This window comes from Trichechus manatus, unplaced genomic scaffold, assembly GCF_000243295.1.
Source record: "Trichechus manatus latirostris isolate Lorelei unplaced genomic scaffold, TriManLat1.0 scaffold00004, whole genome shotgun sequence".
Lineage (NCBI taxonomy): Eukaryota > Metazoa > Chordata > Mammalia > Sirenia > Trichechidae > Trichechus > Trichechus manatus.
In genome coordinates this window covers 1,586,918-1,614,259 of record NW_004443940.1, presented here as the reverse complement: position 1 = coordinate 1,614,259, position 27,342 = coordinate 1,586,918, and the positions used below count along the sequence as shown (strand labels likewise).

The following is a 27,342-nucleotide window of genomic DNA, read 5'->3' as shown; positions in this document are numbered from 1 at the left end:
TTCTTTTTTTGAGAGGATACATGTAATCCAATTCACACGAGGCAATACATTATAAAAGTTTCAAAGCTCAGCTGTAAACGGTGCCTGGTCCATAGTGGGAATTCAGTTCATCAATGTTTGATTAGATGGATGGTTATGTGGATAGAAGTTGAAAAAGTCTACTTTAAATCACTGTTACTGTTTGACTTTCTCCTCACCCTAATGATCCTCCCATTGTGTGTCTAAAGAAAAAGTTAAGGAGGATGTTAGATAGTGAGATTCCCTCTGCTTTTCTTCTTCCTGGCTCCTCTTGGTTTCTAATCTCCTACCCTTGCCATTCTTTCTCATTTTCCCCTTTTCCCTTCTCTCCCTTCTTGCTATTTTTCCTGCTCTCCCTCTCTCCTTCTCTCCCTTCCTCACTGCACCTCTCTCTCTCTTTTCCTCTTCTCCCTACTTCTTTTTTCCTTATGTTCTCTTTTTCTTTCCTCCCTTCATTCTCTTTTGCTCTTCCCTCCCCTCCCCTCCCCTTCCGTTATTTTTCTCCAACCTCTCATGAGTTCTGCCCTTCTCTTACCAGTTCCCTCAGGGCTTGATTAAGTCAGGACATAAGTTGTTCCCCTTGTCTGTACTCCAGCAGTCACATCTAAACAGTAGTGAGACCTTGGAGAAAGGAAATGGACTGGATGAGGTGTGCCAAACAAGCTTAGGAAAGCCACATGGAGAGGAGGAGGTGCAGGACTAGGAGCCATATTCCGTGATCTTTCAACTTTTCTCCTTCACATATGGCTCTTAGTCACAAGGGTAGGTTGTTGCTATGACTCATCTTTGTTGTTTTCTGACAAAAGGAAGGAAGCACTTTTGGAGAAAACTGAAATGAGGGCTAGATTGCATTCTTTGACAAGGCTTACCTTTCATGTTAGCCAGGTAAGCAGATGTTTACTTTGTAATTTAAGGAGCCCAGAACAGGGGTACCTATCCCCAGATTTCAGCTTTAGGGCTTGTCTTTTACCATCATTGTTTACTACGTTAGATGAAAAGACTTTTTTTTTTCCCGTTGGTCCCCATAGATAGATAGAGAGACAGGAGCCATTGAGTCAACTCTGACTCATGGCGACCTCATGCGCAACATAAGAAACATTACCTGGCCCTGCGTCATCCTCACAATTGCCTGCATGTTCAAGTCCATCATTATGGCCATTGTGCCAATCCATCTTACTGAGGATCTTCTTCACCCTCACTGGCCCTCTTCACCAAACATGATGTCCTCCTCCAGTGATTGATCCCTGCTGATGACATGCCCAAAGCAAGCCAGCCAAACAGTGTTCTGTTGTTATCCGTAAGTTTTCATTGGCTAATTTTCAGAAGTACATCACCAGACCTTTCTTCTAGTCTGTCTTAGTCTGGAAGCTGTGCTGAAACCTGTCCATCTTGAATGACCCTGCTAGTATTTGAAATACCAGTAACATAGCTTCTAACATCATAGCAACACACAGTCCACCACAGTGTAACAAACTGACAGACAGGTGGTGGTTGGTCCTCCTAGGAAGTAACAAAGGTTGTTACATTTTAGCTGTATGTAGGTATGTTTGTTATTAGTTAAAAACCTTAACTCATTGTCCAGAGAGAGTGAGGAGAACTCTAGATATGCCTTTTAGGACAGGCAAAAAAGCCATCAGGACTGGATATGGAAGCTGACATGGAAGTGGGTCAACACCATGAACAGATTTTGCGCTACAACCAGCCAGCAAGAGAGGCGTGATTCTGTGTGGCCGGGTGTGCTCCCAAAGGCTGGGTTATAGCCAAGCATATAGGCAAGAATAATTATTTGGAAGACATTCAACACAGAATGTTTAAATATTGAACTCTGTCTCACACCCCCTTCTTCTGGCCCTGAAGTACAAGAATAGACAAGGCAGAGACCTACAAATACAAATTAGCAGTTGAGATGATCATCTTGCTGGGGTGATTTTAAAATGAGATTGCATTTGAGGGAGACACAGTTAAGACATTAATGCCAAATGTATCATTTTGACCATTTGCTGAAATCCAACCCGCCGGAACTGTGGGATTTGCAGGGATCAATAGCCTAAGAGAGGGACATTTTTACTAGGAGTAGAGGGGATAGCTGTTCTTGACTTAGTATGATCTCTGTGGGAGAATTCTCATAGGTCACAAACCTCTACAGTCATTGATTCCCTAACATAGTTATTATATTCAGTGTTATGTTTTGCAAGCTTTTAGAATCAGGCTATTGACATAGCCCTCTGTGCTCAGTGGTTTTGAAAAAATATGCTGATGAATGTAGCTAGATTCTTCTCATGGGCAGTGATCAAATAGATGAGTTTTTGGAAGAAGGAAGATATTTGGGAAGCTCCAGCAGAAAAATAAAGCCTCAGGGTATCAGCCACTGGCAGAACACAATGGTTGGGTTTGAAATGTGTTTGACAATGCAAAGGCCAAAGCCATACAGGCTATGAGAACGGAAGCCTGGTGCTGCAAAGGCATAAGGGGGTTCAGTTGCAATTGCCTCAAATGTGTGTCCGTTCCTTTGAGCGACTGGCGTTAGCCAGTTCTCAGCATGGCCAGTGAAAGGCGCTTAGCACTGGGAGCACTCAGCTGAGATCTGCAGGGGAATTGACACAGCGACCTCTCTGTGAGCTCAGTCCAGGCCCACCCCTCTCCAGGCCATGGCTTCCCAATGAATACATCCGAGGTAACAACGTCAGCCCCTCTGCCACACAGGGGTGTTTGGAAAGCACTGTAAGCTAAGAGATAGGAGGAATAATGGACCAAATTTAAAGCTGTATGCAGAGGTTTTATAACCCATAGCCAGCTGTGAGCGCCAGAACTGTTACCAGAGAAAAACACCAGTAAAACCCACAAAGATCAAATGTCCAAACAACAACAGCAATCAGCCAAGACAGTTTCCTGCCTGTATTTTTCTTTCATAGAATCTCAGGCAGTCCTGAGGCTATGTCTTTTGGTTTTTCATCTGTTCCATCTGTATGGCATCAGAAGTGATCCTTACAACTGCTAATCCATGGGGAGATCAACCTAGGACACAAGAGCCAGACATGGGAGCCACCCCTGGGCCATTTCCAACTGGAAAAGGACAAAAATCTCAAAGCCCACTCATGTACTACCTTATCTTTGTGCTTTTCTCCTAGAAATTGCCTAGATGTACCACACTCTTCCTTAGTACAATCCATGAATAAAGATATCCAGGATAATATGAAGACAAAATAAACAACATCAGGGGATGTATACCACCGCAGGTATTACTGACACCTCCATCCTGCACTCCTTGGCCCCATGTTGGCACCTCCACACACCTGTCGTACCGGGTGCTTTTGCTGTATGCTCAGGCTGCCTACTCTTGTTTCAGTTACACCATCAACCTAGCATTTACCAAATGTTCTAGGTACTAATCACTACCGCTAACTGAATTTTTACTATATGTCAGGCACTGCGGTAACTTGTGCATGGGTGATATCATCTCACCCACACTGCAACCCTCTGATGGATCTATCATAAAAATCCTCATCTTACAGGTGAAGCTCACAGTTCAAAGTCACACAGCTAGTTAAGTGTTGGAACCTAGATCTGAACCCGGGTCAGCCTGATCCTGTGGCTACTCTGCTACACTGCTGCTCATCCAGTGCCCATGTCCTGACGACCTCATTAGCCTAGGGACTATGCTAGATGTTGCGGATATCACGATTATCAGGTGGGTTTTTTTCCTCAAAAACTCATTCTAGTGGCAGAGACTGAAATCTAGACCAAACATTACAACACAGTTCAGTGTGAGAAGTGCCCAGAGCATTGTAGTAAGCTGGAGCTCAGTCTTGAAGGATGAGAGGGGGTTACAAACCTGATCAAAGGAGGGAGAGAAAGATAGACAAACCAAACAGCATTTGTCAAGTCATAGTGGGGCCAGAGAGAACTCTTGGGCCCGTCCTCTGCTCAAACTTTTTCTTAGTGCCCTAGCCCAGCTCTGCTATTATAAGACCTGGTTTCCTGGGAAGCTTATGTTTATTAAAATGACCATTTAAAACCGTAGTGTTGCATAGAGATCAGTTGCAAAGTATAATTTTGGTAATTACTACAAATAATTAAAGTCCTGAAATTTATTTATTTTTTATTTTTTTATTGTACTTTAGATGGAAGGTTTACAGAGCAAATTAGTTTCTTATTAAAAAATTAATACACGTATTGTTTTGCGACATTGGTTGCCAAGCCCATGACATGTCAACACTCTCGCCTTCTCAACTTTGGGTTCCCCATTACCAGTTTTCCTGTCCCCTCCTGCCTTCTCATCCTTGCCCTTGAGCTGGTATGCCATTTAGTCTCATTTTGTTTTATGGGCCTGTCTAATCTGTGGCTGAAGAGTGAACCTCAGGAGTAACTTTAGTACAGAGTTAAAAGAGTGTCGGGGGGCTGTATTCTCTGTTTTATTTTATTTTTTTTAATTGTACTTTAGATGAAGGTTTACAGAAAAAATAGTTTCTCATTGAACAGTTAGTATACATATTGTTTTATGACAATGGTTAACAACCCCACGTACCCTATTACCAGCTTTTCTGTCCCCTCCTGCCTTCCAGTCCTTGTCCCTGGACTGTTGTGCCCCATTAGTCTCATTTTGTTTTATGGGGCTGTCTAATATTTGGCTCAGAGTCCTGAAATTTCTGATGCTTTACTCTTTCTATAAATTGGAACACTTTCAAGGTAATTCCCATTATAGGGAAGTCTCTTGTTTATTTCAACTGTTTTTCATGAGTAGGAGAAAAAGAGATAGAGTCACTACTAGTGCTCTAGGAATTGCGGCTGCGAGTGTGACTTCCACTCTCCTCTTTGAACATCATCTGCTGTGTGCATATCATTGGGAGAAAATGGTGGAAAATCATTGTAATAAGGGAGAAAAGTCACATACACACAAAACACTATGATCATAGTTTATGAATTAAACATTTGCTTGTAAAAGTAGAAAAAGATTAATATGAAAGGAAAACAGTCAGCGATGATGGTGTTTGTCTCTGAATAAGGGAGGAGGGGGCTAGGACCGAAAATGGGGATAGGAAGGGCTTCGACTCCAAAAAAGTTAACAAACAGCAGTTCTAACTTGTGGGTCCATGATTGTTATATTAGTTCTTGTGCTTATATGTATTTTTTTTAAATTTCTAAATATAAAATTTATTTTTTAAATGTTATTGAAAAAAAAAAGAATGTAAGAAGCCTGGATGAATTGGAGATGGAAACAGAAATGAGGCCCACAGGACTAGATCAAATCTGGGAGAAAGGACTAATTCACCTTGTGATTTTATAATAATAATATCTAATTTATCCATGAGATAAATTTTGTAAAACTATATACAAAACAACAAAGGAAAGAAAGTGTCTGTAAAAACTGATGTAATCTGAGTAAGGTATAGAGTTTAGTTCATAGTATTGGTCCCAATGTCATTTTCCTGGTTTTGATAATGTATTATGGCCAGGTAAGAGGATATCACTGGGGGAAGGGTACACAGTAACTCAGTGTAATATTTTTGCAACTTAGAAGTCTAACATTATTTCAAAATAAAAGTTAAAAAATGTTAAACGTTAACAATGGGGTAATAAGCTATCTTTTTATCCCTTTCTAAGATATAGGAGCCCTGGTGGTGTAGTGGTTAAGAGCTACGTCTTCTAACCAAAAGTCAGCAGTTTGTATCCACCAACTGCTCCTTGGAAACCATATGGGGCAGTTCTACTCTGTCCTATAGGGTCAACTTGAAGGCAACGAGTTTTTTTTTTTTATTTCTCCTAAAATATTCCATTCCTGCCAAGGATCTTCGTCATCACTGCATCTTTTCTGAAGACCCTAGCTCTCTAATCGTGACAAGGCAGGAAAGGGATAGGGTCTTCTGGGACAGCTAACAGATCTCATGGTGTAAATTTTATCCACCTCTAACTCTAGACCTCATAATGTTTTCAATCAATGAAGCACTTATCCTGTCTTTCTGTTTCCCCCCACCCCGCCTCTTGCTTGTTCTTAAACATGTTTAAATCCTTATGAGTAGTTTTCTCAACAAGTTATCTTGAGCAGCTCATAAAAAAAAAAATCTTGTGCAGTTTATTTTAATTTTATGCTTGACCAACGTGTCACTGTCACGATGTTTGTGGAAGAGAAGAAGGCTCAGCACTTGTGTTAGCTGGGGCTGCATGGAAGAGAGGGATAGACATATTGCTACTGAGGTTTAGTGCTGCTGGCTTTACACTAGGACCCAGGGTTGTCCTTGCATGTAGGTGGGAGGGAGGGGTCCCTCGTAACCAGGGCTTTGAGAAGTGGTGGGGACAAGACTGGCTCCCGCCTGTATCAAGATTTCTTTTCATGGTCTTCCCTCCAGATTAACCCCGTTTAAAATATAAATACCATCTAGTGGGAGAGACACTTTAATCATGCTTGTGCATTTCATTATATTAGCCAAGAGCAAATTCTAGAAGCAATATAACTTCCTCCTGGATGGGCAATGTTAAGTTCTTATCATTGTTACTACCTCACCATGAATTAATTTATTAAATCAATTTCAAGTAATGAGTAACTCTTGGCAGTACAAGATACCCAGCAGTTAACAGGACCTGGAGAAAGAAGATGATGGTTGAGATCAGAATGTCTGTACTCAGGCTTTGGTGGGAGTAGAGATCAGATAGGCAGAATGTTGATCGTTGTTGAAGATGGATGTGGCTATATGGGGATTTACTGTACTGTTATGCTCTCCACTTACGTGTTTTATATATATACATATATATATATATGTCTTTGAAATTTTCTACTAAAAAAAAAAAGTTAAAAATATAAGCAGTTTTGTACTCCACTGTATTGTCAATGGATTATCAGCATGAACTGTTAAAATAATTTTCATATAAAGGTAAAATCATGAGTCTCATACAGATATAAAAATGAGCACGTTTAAGATTTTATTTAACTCATTAATGAGGAAACTGATGAGGTGTTACAAGCAATTCAAAGAAGCCAAAAAAGCTCAGATTTATCTGGAGTAAAGGAAAGTTGACATGAATGTGAAAAGGGAGGCAAAGCTTGCTTCTTAACACAGTGGGGCAGAGAAGTCAATTGAATTTCTACTGGACAGATGTAATTTGCATGTCTATAGACAAAAATTTTTTTGCATTGCTATCAGCTAATCTACAATATACAGACTTGCAAAACAGCTCCCATAGCATCAGAGTCAGATAACCTTGAGGGGTGTCTTCTAGACAATGGGTAGCTTTCTATTGAACTACAAAATTTTCCCTACAAGACCAAACAAAGCAGTGTTAAAACTTGAATACAAATGCTTGTTTAAAAAAAGAAGAAAATGAAGAAAAAGAATAGAAAACTAGCTTTGAGACACACTGTACTTACTGAATGTGTGCTATTCGGGAAAGTTAATCAACCACGCTGTGCCTTGCCCTCTTCATGTGAAAGATGGGAATGATACTAATAATGCCTGCTCATTAGAACTGTTGTCCCTGTTATTGTTAGGTGCCTAAGTCGCTCCTAATTCGTGGCGACTCCATGTGTTACAGGGTATAATTACTCCACAGAGTTTTCTTGGCATAATCTTTACAGAAACAATCCCCAGACCTTTGGCTGAATGGATTAGAACTGCCAACTGTTAGCAGACATCACAAACCACTTGTACCACCCAAGCTCCTCATAAGGACTGTAAAAACAAACAAACAACCAAACTTGTTGCCATCAAGTCAATTCTGACTCTTAGCTACCCTATAGGACAGAGTAGAACTGCCCCATAGGGTTTCCAAGGCTGTAAATCTTTACATAAGCAGATTGCCACATCTTTCTCCAGTGGAGCAGGCTGATAGGTTGGAACCACTGACCTTTTGCTTAGCAGCTGTGTGCTTTATCATTGCACCGCTAGGACTCCTGTAAGGACTGTGTGGGTTAAATGAGATAATGCATGCAAAGTACTTGACAATGACTGGCTGAAAATGTTCAATAACTACTACTCATTATTGTCATTATTACTGTAGGGAGTTATGGGAGAATTAACCAAGATAATCAATATGAGGTTTGTATATTATCAAGCATTAAGCAACTACAGATTAACTCCACAAGGTATGACTAACTCTAATCTCAGACTCGTTTTAAGATTAGCAAGAGTAAGGCAGAGAGATTGCGGGCGAGGGCAGCATCATGTTTGGAAAAGGGAGGGCTAGGAGAAGTTCTAGGATTGAGGAGAAAAAGCAAGAGTGGCAGAGTAGGGACGGGGAGGGAGAGGAGCAGGAAGAGAGGGATGGAACCAAGGTCAATGATGGCTGCTCTGCAATTCTGCCAAATGCTGACCTCCTCCACATCCTTTCCTTGGTATAATGACTGCCATGATAGATGTGAAACCCCTTAATGACCCAGCTTTTAAGCCTTCCTGAGGGTTTTGAAGGAAGTCCCTTAATCAACTCCAATTCCATCTATTTCACCCTGAGACCTCACTTCTACTGGTTGGCAGAGGAGGGAGGGAGATATTACTCACATGCACAGGACAAATGGAATCAAGGCACACTCGTGATTGGGTGCCTCTGCCTTCTCATTTGTGAAGCCAGCCTGGTCTCTTCATTATCTCATTCAAAAGAGCACTTCCACCAAAAAGCAATCACGACCAGTTTGCCTTTCCAGTTATGCTTCAAAGCCATGTTTGTGCCTTTGCTCTGGGCCTGAAATTGCTCCTCAGATTTCCTCCCTGAAGGAGTTTACAGACATTGTACAAAGAAATTAATTAAGTAGACTTTCCATTTGCACAGTTTAATGAATAAATGATGTTCCTATTTGTTTATCTGCTTTCTAATTATAACACAATTCAAAACATCTTGGTTTCCTGCATTCTGACAATGTTATTGTTATGGTGGTGTTATTGCCATTCTCACAGTGCAGGTAATATTATTTTTTTAGATAGATGCCAGGTGCGGCATTCCATATTTATTAAAATGTGATCTGCATTATTTTTCTCTTTCCATGTACTGCTAATCTGTACAAGAGCAGAAAGTTAAATATAATGCTCTGCCTTAGAAAGCCTGGGAGGGTTTCATAGGCAACCTAAGGATTGTGGCTTAGTGTGGGGTGTCAGCCTGGGTGACATAGTTCAGGGGCAACCGAGAGGCCTGTGCCAGAGGCCCAGCCAGCAGAACCAAACCTCAGGACTCTAACCTCAGCAGCTGACTGGCCTGAGCTCCAGCAGAAAGGACTGACAGATGGAGGCCTGGCAAGAAGGCAGATGACAGAGGCCAGTAGATGAGAAGCTTAAGCTGAGTAGCACGGAGCCACAGGGAGGAGAACTCAGGGCAGAAGACAGAATCACTTCATTTTCTGTTCTAGAGTTTTTGCAATGGGATGTCTGGAAATCACAGGGGTCTGCTAGAGCAAGAGGCCAGAGGCCCACAGAGTAACTGCTTTGATGGGGTGTAGCCACGTCTGTCTACCTCTGTCCCTTCAGGGTGTAGGCCACCATTGCTGTGTACATTTGCCCTTGGCCAAAGGATGGTTGTGGCCTGTAAATCTGTCCTAATCATAGAGAGTTGTTAGAGTACCGTCCAGTTTAACCACTGATCATAGGTCTCCATGATGTGTCACCCAGGAGACCAGGTGCTGGAACACATTCCTGCCCTCCACAAACTTACAGTTTAGATTGTGGAAATTGCATTGGGAGACCCCTAGTCATAATGAATCATCTGGCTGCCAGGAAGGTGTGTCTTCTTGGACTGCTTTAGGTCTGATGCTGTGGATATTGCTTCCAGAGTCTTGAGGTCACACTCCTTTTGTCCTCATGCATTCCCTGTAACTCCAGGTGTAGAGGGTAGTGGTATGAAAGATGCATATTGCCCATCTCCGCTTTTATGCTTTTATGCCAAGTTAAATGGCAGTGTGGTATAGAGGAAAAAAGGCTTTTGAGATGGTGCAATGCAGAATTTGAATCCCACACTTTCCCTTTCCTCCTAGGGAGATGGCTTAGTCCTCCTGGTCTCAGTATAATGTGCATCATGGAGGGTTGTTACCCAGGTCTTAGTATTGCAGTTGTAGCCTTTAGATGAGATTACAGTTGTGAGTTCTTGGGCAGTGCTTTCAGCTTAATAAAGACAGTTCTTGGTGCACAGAGGCAAGAGTACTGTGCTAGTTGTCCAGTATCTGGGTGACTTTACCAAAAACTGGGCTGTGACTTTAGTCAAAGTACTTAACTTTTGGCTCTCAGCATCCTAGTTTGTAAAATGAGGGTTTGTGCTACAGAGACTGTACGGTTTGTCCAGCAGGAAGATTCTGTGATTCATTCATTGTCATGGTCATCCATTGCCAATGAAACTTTATTGCCTTTCTCCTGTGAATAGTCAATACTCCCTGCTTTGCAATCTCCTTTCGTGGAGTTTCCCAGTCCTGAGCTCTTTGCAGTTTCCCCCTAGCATCCTAGTCATCCTCTGTCCTCACAACTAAGGTTCTTTTGTGTTGGTTTTTGGTTGTATTTTTTACTTCTTGGGGGTTTTGCTTCCATGGACATTTCCATCCTTTCTCTGCTATGTTATTTCCTATTCCGTTCTTTGATACTTTTTCTGTATTCCTTGACCCTTTGCAAAAAAAAGTGGCACCAGTGATCTTTATAAGCTTCTAGTATTATTTCCCCTCATTCTGTTGATTAAATTGTATGTTGACCACATCCTGAGTATATTCATAAGTTTACAACACAAGTGGTAATAAACACTAGTGTAATTGGCTTTAATACTTCTGGTATGTCTTCAGTGGGCAGGTCAGTCAAACCAGTCCCATTGCAGTTAATTCCAACTCATTGCAACCCTATATGACAGAGCAGAACTGTAGAACTGCCCCATAGGGTTTCCAATGATATAAATCTTATGGAAGCAGACTGCCATGTCTTTATCCATGGAGCATTTGGTGGGTTCCTACCGCTGACCTTTTGATTAGCAGCTGAATGCTTAACCACTATGCCACCAAAGCTTCTCATCAAACCGATAAGCACATATTTATCACTTTAAAATGGCAGCACACTTCTGCTGCATGAGGGTGGCTTCTTCATTGCTTCCCTCACAGCATGTTTATTTTCACTTCACTTAAACAGTCTTTCTTTCTGGAAGGCCATTAATGATGTGCTCAAAGCACAACAAATACTGAGTGCTTACTGTGTGCCAGAAAGTGTGCCAGCTGCTGGGAAGTTCATAGAAGTAAAAGACTTGCTCCTTGTTTTTGAGAAGTTTACAGTTTACTGAGGGAGATGAATGGGCACACAGGGAATTTCCAGTAATGTAATCAGTCCTCTGTAAGACTGAACACAGGCATTTGGAGAAAGCTACTTTAGTCCAAGGGGTAAGGAAAGGCTTCTTTCACTCTACACTGAGGCTGATTGAGCCATAGAATGTCCATGGAGTTTGGTTAAAGACAGACAAGCTGTTTTAGGAAGTGATGAATTTCCTGTCACTGGGGGGAGGGGGGATATTTTTGAGAGGATTTATGCAATTAATATGAATTAGCTAGATTATCTTTAAATCTTCTTTAATTCCTAAAAGGATTGAGACTCCCTGGACTAGCAGGTAATGAAAAAGTTCCTTAGGAGAATGGGACCTTGCAATCCCATTAACTAATGAGATGCTAGTTAAGCAGACAGCAGTGAAGAGAAACTCATGTGTGATGGGACAGAAGAAGTTAGAGCTTAGACTCTGACTGCTACTCAGATATGAGACCATGCACCTAGGATTCCAAGAGATGGATTTTGAAAAACCCAGATCTCTGGCCCGGTCTCAGCTCTTTAGCCACACTGATAAACTAGGACATTTCTATTGGGAGTTCTGTTTATTTTTTCACCCTTGAACATTCTACTGTTGGTGAACAAAGGATTCAAACTAAATCCCTTGGGCTCCAGTGTCTCACGGTGTTTTGCAGATGAACCCATGCTCCACTTGAGCCATGGCTTGGGTAGATTGAGAAAGTAGCTGCTAGTGCTGGTGGCGTATGGGCAAGTTCAGACAAACTCAGTCTTGTGTCAGCCTTATAGAAGCAGGGGATTAAGTAGGAAAATTTATATGGAATTCTACCTAACATTCTGGAAGTACGACAGACCTTCAATTCTTTGAACTCTATTAAAATGTACAAGTATCTTGCCCTGTGGAAGAGGGATTAAACCATATCAATTCACCATAATGTCTTCAAAGTGACCTTGGTAAAACCTGAATCTGATAGCACTTCTTTGCTTAAAATCCTTCTATTTTCCCTGGTTGCCTTAAGTAAGAAAACTGAACTCCTTAGTGGGGAAAATAAGACAGTTAATGATGAACAGCCCAGTCTCTAGAGTCCTATTGCTTGGGGTAAGTGTGATCTTGGACCAGCTACATAGCCTCTCTGTGCCTCAGTTTCTTCATCTGCTAACTAGAGATGATTATAATAGTGCTCACCTCATCAAATTGTTATGAGGATTAAATATGTTAATATATATCAAGCACATGGAGCAAGGCCTGGCACATAGCTCTCAGATGTTTTTATTACTGTGTTTCTTCTCCCACTCACTGAGAGCTTCTTGAGAACGAGGGCACGTCCTCTGTGTGAACATCCCCAATCCCCATCTCAGTGCAAGCCTGACACATAATATGTATGAGGTTTAAGAGCACACAGTCTGGAGTTTGACAGTTTGAGTTAATATACTGATTCCATCACGGGGCCATCAGCACAGTACTTAAACTTTCAAATCTTAGGTTTTTTTCTGTAAAATAAGGGGGATAAATGAGATATTACATGTAAAGCATTTAATTGAGCATAGAGCCTAGCACTAAAGCTGTTACCTTATAGTATCATTAGCGATCAATAAATGCTTGTAGAATGAATAGTCAAAGTGCTGATAAAAAAAATACCCAAATGTATCCACTTTCTCTGTGCCCTTCTTCCTCCCTCTTTGCTGCTGTGGCTAGCCAATTCCACTCACCTCGATTTCCATGTTGCATATCTAGGGATAATGAGGTCAAATGCTTACTTCCCAAGAGGACCAAGAAGATGAATGTTTGTGTTTATAAAGTTGCTCTGAGCAACCTGAGAAAAATTGGATTTGAAAAGTATTGTTCTCGTCATAATTATTAATTGATCTTCCAACCACTCATCAGTTGGAATATGACTGATCCACAGGCTCTGGAGGAAGATTTATCACTTGCCTCCCCAAACCTATGGATGTGCCTTTCATTAAATGCAATTATCTCCCAGCGAATGCACACATCTTGAGTCCAGCGCTTCTTACTCAATGAAATCATTAAACCTCTTTGCAGCAAGGAGCCGTCAAAAGCTACCTGATGAAAAATGACCATAGATTGGTATTTGGGTTTAATTATACAATATCTGCTTTTGGAGCATTTCAAGGATGTTATTCTGTTGTCTCTGCTACCTCTCTTATTTTTACCCCGCCCTCCCTTCTTGCTTTTTTAGGAAATAGACTACAAATGTATGAATTTCTCTGAGCCTCTACCAAGGACCACTCCTTAAAGCCTGCCTCCGTGGGCTGAGCATATTTGAGAGGGAGGGTGGCAGAGTCAGGCATGTGTAGGGTGACTATCTAGAGCTCTGCCCTCCTGAAAGTCCCACCATGAGAGTCTCCAAAGAGTTATGAGTCTTTGTGTCCCAGAGGCTACAATTAAACACATGACTCATTTTCCTTGGAGAGACTGTCAGAGACTTTTTCCAACAGCTCTTAACAGAGTAAGCAAAGAGAGGGTAAGGTATAAAATCAGTAAAGATCAAAGGAAGAAGTAAGGCTGAGATAAACCACACAGTAGGGAGACCCTGGGGCTCATTGTGAGGGGCAGGGGGAGAAGTACTAAAGAGAGAAAGGAAAATCACCGAAGATAAAATGTGCCCCCCTGAGCTTTGCCTCTGGCCAGCCTTAACAGGCCTGCCTGGAGAGCAAGCCTTACTGAGGAGACCATGGTATGGGCAGACAGAACAAACCACTTTGAAGAGGAACATTTTTGTGGGCTGAGTTCCACCAACAGTTGCCTTTGAGTCAGTTCTGACTTGTGGAGAATCCAAGTGTATCAGAGTAGAACAGTGCTCCATAGGGTTTTCAATGGCTGATTTTTCAAAAGTAGATTGCCAGGCCTGTCTCCCGAGGTGCTTCTGGGTAAACTTGAACCTCCAACCTTTCAGATAACAGCTAAGCACTTGCACCACTCAGGGACTTCTGATTTCCACCAGCAGTAGCATATTTTAGGATGTCCTGGAAGACCTAAGATTCAGGAGCAGAGGGAATTGATAACATAGGAAAAAAGAAGGAAATGGGGAAAACATTAATGAAAGGGTTTGTTTGGGATCAAGAGATGGAGTGTTTGGTTTCCCAGTAGCAAATCTCCAGACTACTCTGTGTATCTGGGACATTGTCCTAAGAACTGTGTTAAAATAGGAAATGAAGAGGTAGCTAAATCCTCTGTCTTCAAGGAGCTGATAAGCCAGTGGGGCTGATAGGATAACATTCTACATTGTACTAAGCAGAATACAAAAGTATATAACAGTCCCTGCCAATCTGAGGCATACAATCTAAATATTTCTTAGGAATTATTCCATGGTTACCAATCACATCTGGACTTAGTTGCCAGTATTACAATGAACACTCTTTAAAGGTAATATTTTAAAGAAAAACTTAGCACTCTTTATTTATCATGGTATGATTTTTTTCCCTAGGAATATCAATTTTATTGTTATCAATAAACAAGGATAAACTTTCTGAAAATGACAATAATAACACTTATAAGCTCATGTAAGTCAGAACATAGAGAATGTTAATTGCACCTGAGTTTAGGGCGCATTTGCCAGGTGCCAGGCTCTATTGTAAACCCTTTACACACATCATCTCATGCAATTTTCACAGCCTCTCTATGAGGTGGTTACATTCATTATTCTATAGATAAGGCTGCTGAGGCCCAGGGAGTTTAAATGACTTGTGCAATGCCCCTGTAACAAAGAGCCCTCCAAAACTAGGTGGCTTAAAGAAGGAGAAGGGGGAGGCGAGGCACAGTTGTAATAGTAGAGGAAGAAGAAGAAGCTGAAGCTTTTTCTCTGTCTTGAAGAAGGTGACTGCCGATTGTTTTATGCCAGTGAGTGGCTATCTTCCATGCAGCCATCCATGGACCCAGGCTGACAGTGGCTCTGTCATCTTCTAAGGTTACTTTGCTCCTAGACAATTGAACCAGCAGGAAAGGAGACATCAGAGAAGTCCAGAACCAGATTTGTCCTTATAATCAAGTGAGGCAAAAATTCCATGGCTTCGTGGGGTGCTGGGGAAGGCAGATCCTGGCTGGACAGCTACAGGTGAATAAAAAGTCCATTAAGGTGGAAGAAAGGGAGGACTGATTTTGATGGACAGCCACCAATAAGATCTGCCATTGTCCCTTAGCTACCAAGAGACATAGCTGGGACTCAAACTCTGGTCTCTCTGACTCTGAAGCCTGTTTATTATTCACTAGGCTGAACTGCCATAACACACATGAGCACTGAGGCCACAGCATAACAAAGTGCCTTTGGATAGTCCCTCAGGTACCACCGAGAACAACTACAGTTAACAGCGCCTCATTCTCTACCACACACATCTTTGATCCCATGCACCAATGCCGGCTGGCTGGGAAAGTTCTCTGTGCATTTTGACTTAAAGTGCAGGTGAGCAGGTTCTCAGGCGTTCTTTCTCAATGAGTGCTCCACCAAGCTTCGCTTTGATACTTATTCACAAGCAAAGTGAACATCAGCCAAGGGCAGTGGGATGTCTTCTTGAGTGATTTTGAAGAGAAGATAGATTCCATGATATCACATAGAATGTAGTCTTCAGTTCCCCTTTGAAAAACAAGCAGGCAATAAAAATGAGAAGCAGAAACATCAAGCTAAGGCAGCTCTGTGTGCATAACTTAAAAGGGCTTGGGGATGGGGGTGGGGGCTCATGTAATTACAGTGCAAAGTTTGGTTTTGCCAAATACTTCAGTAGAAAAAATAAGTTCCCAAGACCCAGGAACTTACTTGTCAACACATTACTTCACTTTTCACTTGATGAAGAGAATTTAGATTTTAAAAATCTATTGGCAAAGTACTTAAAGCAGTCAATTTCTCCTTTAGTTTGATTGCTATTAACAATTGTATGAAGTTGTAGGCCTGGGTCGGGGTCATGCCCTGATTGAAAGACGAAGAGATGGAGGCCAAAGAGCTTCTGGCTCCTTGTGTTCTTTCCATTCAGTGATGCTGGTTCTTTAGGTTTCTGTCATTTTTGCACCATGCTTAAGTGCATTGTACTTGTAAATATATTAAAAATCTTGATGTATATAGAAAAAATGAAACAATACTGATGTTAAGTCAGCAGATTATCATTCTGTCCACAAAGCAAATAACTTTACAAGTTATTTACAAGTACACCAACTCAAGCACATTGTGCTTGTAAATATATTAAAAATCTTGATGTATATAGAAAAAATGAAACAATACTGATGTTAAGCCAGCAGATTATGATTCTATCCACAAAGGAAATAAGAAGAATTTGAAGCCTTAAATGAGAAGTTGGCAACATGCAATTGTAAGAGGCACTGAGCTCCCAGGAGAAGCACTTCAGATGTCTGATGGACTTACCTGCTTAAGGTATAGCCATCACCTTTACAACACCAGAAGGGACCCATAGAACTTGTGAGTTTATAAACATTAATAAAAAGATTAGTCAGTACATAAACCCACACTGCAACATGAATTTTTTGTAAGTCATTGAGTAGCTGAAGTACAAGTGCAAAAAATACAACAACTTATCAATAGTACAATTTCACTATAGTACAATTTTGGAGATGCTCACCCATTATTTCTTCCAAGGTCATCACTATAACTTACAGAGCAATGTGAGGGTCTTGTCCCTTCCTGGGCCTGAGAAATCTCTTCTTTTGTATCATTTTCTCTGACTTCCAAAGTTAATTCTAACTTTCACCCAGCTCCTCACTGATGTGGTCACTTCTTAATCCAGACACTTTTGTTTCTCTATCTGCTGTCATTCAATAGTCCTGAGATGTTTGCCTTAACCAAACAGTCTTCATTAACTGTATTGCAATTGTTCTTCATTTATTTTTCATTCATTCATTCATCATAAAAATATTTATAGAGTGCTTAATCTACATCAGGGTCTCTCACCCTTGGCACTATTAACATTCAGGCCAAGTAATTCTTTGTTGTGGGAGACTGTCCTGTGCAAAATCACCCCAATTGAGCAACAGTGCTCTATGTCAATCACTCTTATACACACTGCAGTGCAACACTTTTGTGTGGCCTTTCATGCTGTGGTCTTGCAACTCCTATCAAAGTGATTGGATGGGACTGTGCAGATCGGGTAATTGTGGCCACCAAAGGAATTGGTCAGTTTTGCCATTCTGCTGGGCTTGAAATGAGCCACCCCAGAGGCAGGAAAGAGAGGATCCCACCACCACCAAAGAAGAAGAGCCAATGTGACCCTTGGATCCAGGATCCCTGCACTGAGAAGCTCCTGGAACCAGGAGACAGAGAGTCAGAGAGAGAAAGAGCTCGAGAAGCGGTGGCAGAGAAACAATGGTAGGAGATGGCGTAGTGGGCTTCCTTGCCCACGATGTGAGAAGGCTGAGTGCCTTTGGGCAGGAGGCTTGCTGGTGCAGTAGGGTGCCTTCGGGCACTTATTGGCAGAGCTAAAAGGGCTTTGTAACACTTGCCTGAGGATGGCAGAGGCTAAAGGGCCAGAGAGAGGCATGCCTGTGGCATGGCTGGGAAGAGGCTGTCCTGATGGAAGGACTATATCCTGAGTGTTTCTGAATCTGAATTGTAACCTGTTACTTCCCTAATAAACCCCATAATTGTGAGTATTGTCTGTGAGTTCCGTGTGGCTATTGCAATGAATTATCGAATTCAACAGAGAAGAAGACAGTGCCATGGGAGGGATGGTGGATGTCAGAATTGGTAAAGATGTCGAAGGGAGGAGGCTTGTCTGACCTCCACCTCATAGGAATCAGCCTTGGGCTGTTGATCTTGTTTCTCCTTCCCCCTAGTGAAGTTAGAGGAGGTCAGACACCGCCCCCATGCCATTTTTACAGACAATGTGGATGAAAGAGTGAATATAATCTCAAAATTGCATAAATACATGCAATATAAAATATTAATATAAAGAAAACATCTCCTTGGTTACTGTCCTAGGTGCCCTTACTGCTGTGAATGATCTACGTAAAATCTACTTCATGCTAGGTGGATACAGCCTCACAAGACTACAGGTGGTGGCAAAAGAAAGACTTTGTCTCTGGAAAGTTCTTCCTTTTTACTACAAAAGTACTTCTTCTCTGAAGTCATTCATCTGTTTGTGCAAAAAATATGTGTTGATGGCCTCTAGGTACCAGGCATGGTACTATGGTTGTTTTCTTTCTTGCTTTGATTAGCTTTACCCATAACCTGCATCATTAGCCACTGTTAGAGGTTTTAAAAGCTATCCATTTACAGCATCACGCTGCCTTCCTAGGTAATTTCTATTTAACTGCCAGGTACCCATTGCATATGGAATACACAGGAAGTCTAGAAATTCATGATTCAATCAAACAAAGATTAATCAGTGCATACTTTGTGTGTGTGTGTACTTTAGGTGAAGGTTTACAGAGCAAATTAGTTTCTCATTAAACAATCAATACTCATTTTTTTTTTTTTTTGTGACACTGGTTACCAACTCTGCAATGTGTCAACAGTCTCCCCTTCTCGAACATGGGTTCTCCATTTCCATTCATTCAGCTTTCCTGTACCCTCCTACCTTCTTTTCCTTGCCCGTGGGCCGGTGTGCCCATTTAGTCTCGTATACTTGATTGAGCTACGTGTATTATTTTTTTGTTTTATGGGTCTGTCTAATCTTTGGCTGAAGGGCGACCCTAAGGAGTGACTTCAGTACTGAGTTAAAATGGTTTCCAGGGGCCATTCTCTTGGGTTTCTCCAGTCTCCATCAAACCAGTAAGTCTGATCATTTTTTATGAGTTTGAATTTTGTTCTACATTTCTCTCCAGCTCTGTCTGAGTCCTGCTATTGTGATCCCTGTCAGAGTAGTCAATGGTAGTAGCTGGGCACCATCTAGTTATGCTGCACTGTCTGGAGGAGGCTGTGTTAGCTGTGTTCCATTAGTACTTTGGACTAATCTTTCCCTTGTGTCTTTGGTTTTCTTCATTCTCCCTTGCTCCAGACTGGGTGGGGCCATTAGAGTATCTTAGATGGCCACTCACAAGCTTTTAAAAAAACCTCAGACACTACTCACCAAAGTAGGATGTAGAACATTTTCCTTATAAACTATGTTATGTCAGGTGAGCTAGATGTCTCCCAAGACCATGATCCCCATCCCTCAGCTCAGAAACTTGGTCCCTTGGGAGTTTGGATGTGTCTATGAAGCTTCTATGACTTTGCCTTAGTCAGGTTGTGCTGGCTTCCCCAGTATTGTGTTCTATCTTACCCTTCACCAAAGTTACCACTTAATCTATTGTCTGTTTAGTATTTCCCCCCAACCCTTCCGTCCCTCGTAACCAACAAAGATTGTTTCTTTTTGAGTGTAAAGTTTTTCATGAGTTTTTACAGTAGAGGTCTCATACGATATTTGTCCTTTGGTGATTGACTTATTTCACTCAGCTCTGTAAGCAACTTTTAAGAGCCATGTTGCAATGAACATGGCTGTGCATATGTCTATTTGTGTGATGGCTCTTCTTTCTCTAGGATATATTGCTAGGGGTGGGATGCCTCGATCATATGGTATTTCTATTTCTAGCTTTGTAAGGAAGCACCATATCATTTTCCAAAATGATTGTATCATTTTATATTCCCACCAGCCGTGCAGAAAAGTTCTAATCTCTTTCAGCCTCTCCAATATTTGTTATTTTCTGTTTTTTTGATTCATACCAGTAATATCAGGGTGAGATTGTATCTCATTGTAGTTTTGATTTGCATTTCTCTAATGGCTAGTGATTGCGAGCATTTCCTCATGTGTCTGAATATCTTCTTTGGTGAATTATCTGTTCATATCATTTGCCCATTTTTTTAATTGGATTATTTGTCTTTTTGTGGTAGAGGTGTTGGATTTTTCTACAGATTTTAGAGATTAGACCTTTGTCCATATGTCATAGCCAAAAATTTTTTCCCAGTCTGTAGGTTGTCTTTTGGTGAATTCTTTTGATGAGCGTCAGTGTTTAATTTTTAGAAGATTCCAGTTATCTAGCTTCTCTTCTGGTCCTTGTGTATTGTTGGTTATGGTTTGTATCCTATTTATGTTGTGTATTAGGACTTCTAGCATTGATCCTATTTTTTATTCCATGATCTTTATAGTTTTTGGTTTTATATTTAGGTCTTTAATCCATTTGGAATTAGTTTTTTTATATGGTGTGAGTTATGGGTTCTGTTTCATTTTTTTACAGATGGACATCCAGTTTTACCAGCACTGTTTGTTAAAAAGACTGTCTTGTCTCCATTTAATGTACTTTGGGCTTTTGTCAAAGATCAGGTGACTGCAGGTGGATGGATTTACATCTGAGTTCTCCATTCTGTTCCACTGGTCAATATAGTTAGTACATACTCTTTGTGAGGTACATGGTGGAGAATAATGGGGTGTGTCTTTCACTTGACTGTGAACCATTTCTGAAGTTGGGACATTCTGTTTCAGAAGCATTTTGAGCATTTTCCAAGCAAATCAAGGTCTACAAGAGAGTAGGTGGTTACCACAAAGATGCATATCATCCATTGCCAGTGATGTAAAGTGTATAGGACATTAGAGAAGCGTTTTTTCCTCCCGCACTCCCAATTCTTCATTTTAACCTCATGTCCTCTTAACTTGGTCTTAGTTGCTATGGTGGATAAAAGATGTCTGTGCTGTATTTACCACTCCTCCCATCCAGAGGTGTAGTCTATTTCCTTTCCCCTTGAATCTCTTGGTGATGTCCAATAGAAAATGACAGAAGTACCCTGTGTAACTTCTAAGGCCAGTCCTTAAGAGTTCTGCAGCTTCTGGTTTCTTGCCTTTGGGATATATCCTTTGGGAATCCAGCTCACATGCTATAAGAGGTTCAAGCCAGGCAGAAAAGAACTGATGCTTTCTGATTGATAACCCTACCTGAACCCTCAACTGATAGCAAGCCCCAACTAGCAGCCATGTGAATAAGACTGTTTTGGTTCTTCCAGTTGTCCTAGAGCCCAAGCCAGTACCACATGGAGCAAAGATGAGCTGTCCCTGCCGAATCCTGCCCAAATTGCAGAACTGTGAGCAAACTGGTAATGTTTTTTCTTTTAAGCCACAGAGCTCTGGGTTGGGTTGTTACTCAGCAATAGATAACCAAAACAGTTGTGCCTCAAAATTTCTTTCCTCTGAACCTTTCAACTTCCTGTTCATTTGGAAGTCAAATGCTTATTGGCCCAGTTGACTGTCCCAGGCACAGGGATTTAATTTAGCAACTCAATCCAAGTTTTCTTCTCTCTCTTATGAATCATCTTGCTTTTGAGAGGGAAATAGACCACCCCTCATTACTCACCAGCTCGCTCTCCTTGCTCTCACCTGGGCCTAGATTTGGGCTACCAAATCCCCACTTTAATGGGCTAGTCGAAAAGATTGATTTTTCTAATTATAGAATCAATTTCTAGTAAAAAGAAAATGGGGGAACAAAAAACACGAAGAAACCCAAGAGTGCAATCCCTTGTTTTATAATCACAGAGGTGTTACCAGTGCAAGGTAGACTAAAGGTAAAAAATAACGAATGGTTACTAACACTCCTGTTGGGAATTGTAGTCCTAGCTGAAGGGTGCCAAAATCAGGAAACAAGTCATGCTGAGCTCCTGTAGGACTCTATATCACACATTGTAACAAAATGCCCTTGTAAGTCATTTTTAGGGGCCTCTGAATCCCTAGCTTTCAGCAAAGTCCTGTTGAGATGTTGTGTATGCTTTTCTTACATGAAATGTTTAATGGTCAACCTGCACCCCTTGTAGTAGTAGGCAAATGAATTTCCTCCCCCATTTTATTGGCAGTGTTTTGTGTTACAGTCATTTATACATATGGTGGACTTCTCAGCCCCTACTTCTTGCTACCGACCCACCCATTCCTGTCATGATGTTCGTTTGCCACATGCGGTACTGTGGTTCAGTAGAGAAACACAACTGATATGCCATCAAATTGCTCCTGACAGAATGGTTTTAAAAGCTTTTAGAGAGGATGTACAGGGAGAAGTTTTGTCTTCATGGAGTCACTGTGGCTCATCTGTCTGTATTAAATGTCTAACAGTTACACTGAACAAAAGTGACATTTTAAATAAGAGTAAGGACTGCTTAACTTTTTAATGTCATTCTTCAGAGCCAAGGACTTGATTTTTTTTTTTTTTTATTAAGGTACATAGCTCAATTTGCAATACAGGCTTTCTTCCTTTCTCCTCTCATTCTTCCATTGCTAATGTCTAAGTGTCTCTATTTCCAGCTTAGTTGGTGGAATCTCTTTCTCTTGAGATGTTGGGAGAGTCTTTTTTTTTTTTTTAAAGGCATTGATAGCCTGATTTCTGCTCAAGGAGCCCTGGTGGCTCAATGGTTAAATGCTCGGCTGCTAACCAAAAGGGTGGTGGTTCGATCCCACCATGGGAGACAAGACCTGGTAATCTGATTCCATAAAGATTACAGCCTAGAAAACCCTACTGGGCACTTCTACTCTGTTGCATGGGGTCAATAATACTATGAATTGAAAACTGACTCCGTGGCATCTAATAACAACAGTCCTGTCTGGAGAAGTCCCTGTGTAGCACAAATGGCTAAGCACTCAACTACTAACCAAAAGACTGGCGGTTCAAACCAACCCAGAGGCACCTTGGAAGACAGCCCTGGTGATCTGCTTCTGACAAGTCACAGCTTTGAGGAACCCTGTGGAACAGTTGTACTCTACGCACATGGGTCACCATGAGTTGGAATTGACTTGACAGCAAATAACAACAACATCTCTGTCTGAAGGCAGGGGCTGGAAGGGGATCATTAACAGCAGCAGTAGCAAAGACTGCTGAGAGTACAGGAAAGTCGAGGGGAGGTGGGGTTATCAAGAGAAGCACAAGGAGCTGGGCATTCATAAGTCAATAGTCAGGACAACAAAATCCAAGAGAACACAAATGGTAGATACCACTGATCCAAGTGGCATGGCCCAACTGGAAGGCCCCTAGGAATGGAGAGGCAAAATGAGGCAGGTGCTGAGACATCCAGGTGAACAGTCCTGGAATGGGATGGTGCAGGTGGGAGAGCAGGAGAGCTACACTAGAAGCAAATGCTGGGCTTTGACACCAAGACCACAGTTGCAGGCTTTTACTTTGTGAAATTTAATTCTAGATGGGTGTGGCTTTTCCCAAGGAACTTATGCCAAATTTAGGTTCTGTTCCTCTGTGGCTTTGAAAGTGTGTGAAGTTATGCTATAAATGGTAGTTGCCATTAAGTTCTGTGAGGGAAACCTTTCTTCCATTAAAAAATAAAACCCAGAATCTTCCAGGCTTAGGGTTGGGAAGAATATTTCCGGGTGAGGAGTGGAGTTTGGCACAGTGGCCTCTTCTCTGACCTGAGTGTGATGACCCCTGCAGACCCTGTCCTGTCACAGCCTCATGGTGCACCTACCATCTGTTAAGTGGACAGAAATCCTTTTCAGCTTATGGATCGTTAGCACTGCTGAGCAAAGTGCAATTTATCAAATTAAAAAAAAAAAAGTACTAAAAAACCTTAACAATCAGAGATAAAATACATGTTTCTGTTCTTGTTACAAGCATCTTGTTCCTTGACTACTTCTTGCTTCTATACTAGTCACACTCTCACTAACATATTTAGCAGTATAGAACGGCGTGGGCACACACACAATAGCCATTCCTCAAGGCCCTACTCAAGTCACACTTTCCATGTCCTCCTTAGCCAGTTATGGTTCCTCCTTCCTCTGTATTAAGACTTTTCTCTACTCACAGACCCTGTAGTTCTCCAGGCATTAAGCAATGGGGAATACTGCCTTTGTATGCACTGCTGATGTATCATGTCTATGTAACTGCTGACCTGGCAGCGCTGATCAAGGGGAGTGCCTACTTAGGCAGTGGAATTGCTAGCAGCTAATTCCTTTCCAAGTCATGTTGTCTGACTAGCTTTGCCTAAAGATCTTCAACTATGGATTCAGGGAAAAATCAGTTAGACTGAATAAGCAGAATTAAAAACAAAATCAGTGTATTCACTTTCTTAAAACATATTAAACAATGACCTATGATCCAAATGATTAATTACAATGGCCATAGTCAGGGCAACTTCTTAGACATAGCCAAACACCTCGCAGGACAAAGTTCCTAGGCCGAAAGGTGAAGGCCCATAGACTCGAGGGACATCTCTGTCAATGGATACAACATAGTTCATAAACACAAAGTTCTGCTTCTTACTTTGGTGAGTAGCATCTGGGATCTTAAAAGCTTATGAGTGGCCATCTAAGATGCAAGTATTGGTGTCTTCCTGTCTGGAGCAAAGGAGAGTGAAGAAAACCAAAGACTCAAGGGAGCAATTAGTCCAAAGGACTAATGGACCACCTAAACCACAGCCTACATGACCAGAGACCAGAAGAACTAGATGGTGCCCAGCTACCACTATGGACTGCTTTGACTAGCCTCACAACAGAGGGTCCCAGACAGAGGGAGAGAAAAATTGTAGAACAAAAAATCAAATTCACAAAAAAGGAATTTTGTGAATTCAGAAGGAACCTCTGAGACATTGGCCCTAAGACACCCTTCGGGGCTGGAACTGAAGCCATTCCCAGAGACCGCCTTTCAGCTAAACCATAGACAGGCCCATAAAATAAACAATAACACCCGAGATGAAGGTGCTCCTTAGAACAATCAATTATAGGAGCTCAAAATGGCAATATTTGCCCAAAAGCAAAGATGAGAAGGCAGGAAGGGGTAGAAAAATCACAACAAAAGGAAAACGGGGAACCTAGGGTGGAAATGGGGAGAGTGTTGACACGTTGTGGGGAATGAAACCAATGTCGTCGAAGACTTTATGTACAAACTGTCGAATGGGAAACTAATTTGTTCTGTAAACTTTCACCTAATACACAATTAAAAAAAAATTTAAAACATGATTAATTACAATTTTAAGGCACCATTAAGATCTTTGTTTAACACAGAAATGTGTGCCTGAAAGATAGTAGTGAAACCCAAGTTGTCCACCCAGCCCTGTTCTTCGTCTTCTGCATCCCACCTGTCCTGCTGGCTTCTTGAGTCTTGTGCTGCTCATCCCCAGGCTCCAGAGGCTCTCAGAAAACATTTGATCAGAGGCTAGATTCTTGTGGTGAGGTGATTTCTTCCCATACCACAGAGAACCTTTTTTGAAGTGGTCATGCCTGCCTTGCCACTGCCAACACTGACATTGCTGTGGCATTGCCTTCATTTTGGTTTCATGTGGGGACATCACACTGTAGTAGGCTGAGCGCAGTGTCTCTCTCTGTGTATTTCTCTGTCTCTGTCTCTCTCCCCTCTACTCAGTATCTCCTCCCAAAGCTGTTCTTTCTGACTTCTAAAGGTCCACCTAGAATTCTGGTCCTCTCAGGGATTCCAGCTTTGGTCTTCCGGCTACAGGGTCATGATCTCATGGATCCTATTATGGACTGAATTGTGTCCCATAAAAATATATGTTGGAATCCTGATCCCTATACCTGTGGCTGCAGGGAATAGTGTTTTCTTTGATATGTTAATGATATGTCAATATAAGGTGTGTCTTAAACTTAATCACTTTTCAGCTATAAAAAGAGCAGATTAGTAACAAAGAAAAAGCGATCACAAACTAGGGAAGACAGAGGCCCATGTGAGGATCGTCAAGGAACCCAGGAATGCTGTATCTTCCCCCAGAGCCTACAGAGAGAGAGAGCTTTTCCCTAGAGCTGTTGCCTTGAATTTGGACTTACAGTCAATTAAACTGTGAGAAAATAAGTTTCTGTTCTTTAAAGCCACCCACCTGTAGTGTTTCTGTTTACAGCAACACTAGAGGTCTAAGACAGGCCCTATCTCTCTTCTTCAGCCCTGATTACTGCATAGGTTGCCTGGTTGCTGTATGCTGGCCTCACGTCTTCCCTTTCAGGAAGTGACAGAAACTGAGGCTGCTGGGGCAGATCTTTGGGGTCAGAGTGGGAAAAGCCCCGATCGTCACACCAAGGAATCTTAGCTTCTTAAGGTGATGCAGAGCCTCTGTTTCTCTTGTATTTTCAATTCCAAGCCTCGACTCTGAGGATTCTCAGATCTTGGAACCCATGTGGTTTGGAGAATAGCTTACACTCTTTCAGGGTATCGTTTGGGGAAAAACCGCAAGGTATGATCATTGCATTTAAATTAATACCGGTGTTGCCTCAGAGCACTATACCCTGTAATTGCCTACTTAAGGCAGAATGCAAAGCTGGAACAAAAACATCTCCTTTTTTCCCTTTGTGCTTCTGAGAAGGGATATTTACACTGGCACAGTACATTTTTATTCAACTTGGGAAAATATGCCACCTTTTCGTTTTCATGCAGATCACGGAAGCTTTTGCTCTTTAATGTTAGGTGTGATAGCCAGTGGGTAGTGTTAGGGCACACAGAGGGAACCAATCCTGTATTAGTCTTGCCTTTTAAAGGTGAAGCTGAAAGCTTCAACATAGTTGGCCTTCTAGAATCCATAGAGGGCAAGCCTGAGGCAAAAGTGAAGAGCTGGGGGCACTTCTCTGTGGGCCCACTTTCCTCTCTCTCCCTCTGCCAGGCCCCTGCCTCCGTGCCTCATTGCTGGGCAGTTTCCTCTCAGACTCTGGCCTGCAAGCTGCACAGAAGCCCATGTATGCTTCTACTGCACTCACCTATGCTTTCCCTCCAAGCCGACCTGCAATGTCTCTTCCCCTGTAATAGTGATGTTAAGACTGCTTGTCCCTTTCTTATTCATCTAGCTCAAGTTTACACCAAACCTAGGCGTGTGTCCACAAACGGAATGTGGTTCTCCTGAGTGGATGGGCACGGTTTCTCTTGGTCGGCAACTTGATGTGACATGTACAGTCAAGAGCTTTGGACCAGGAGTTCTGGCACTAACAGACTGTCACTTCTTTTTCAGGCTCAGCTTCCATAGCTATAAAATGATTGTGAAATACACAGTAAGAACCACAAAACAGAATTTATTTTCTTACACATCGGCCCTGGAACTGTAATGGTGCCCCACAGATTTCTTCCCAGATTGCTCTGAACCTTCCCCAATGTTTCGCATACGCGCTGTAGGAAAGTCTCATCTTGGCAACACAAGCCCTCTGCCATTGTCTTATTACTTCTTGCACTTCTCACTCCGGCCCTTGCTAATGCCTAAAGTGG

General features: G+C 41.9%; 1 protein-coding gene across 6 annotated transcripts in view; it reads left to right on the top strand.

Moving 5' to 3' along the window:
* Positions 1–27,342, top strand: part of CTNNA2 (catenin alpha 2) — a 1,267,087-nt gene that overhangs the window by 674,970 nt on the left and 564,775 nt on the right. The gene's annotated exons all lie outside the window — the stretch shown is intronic.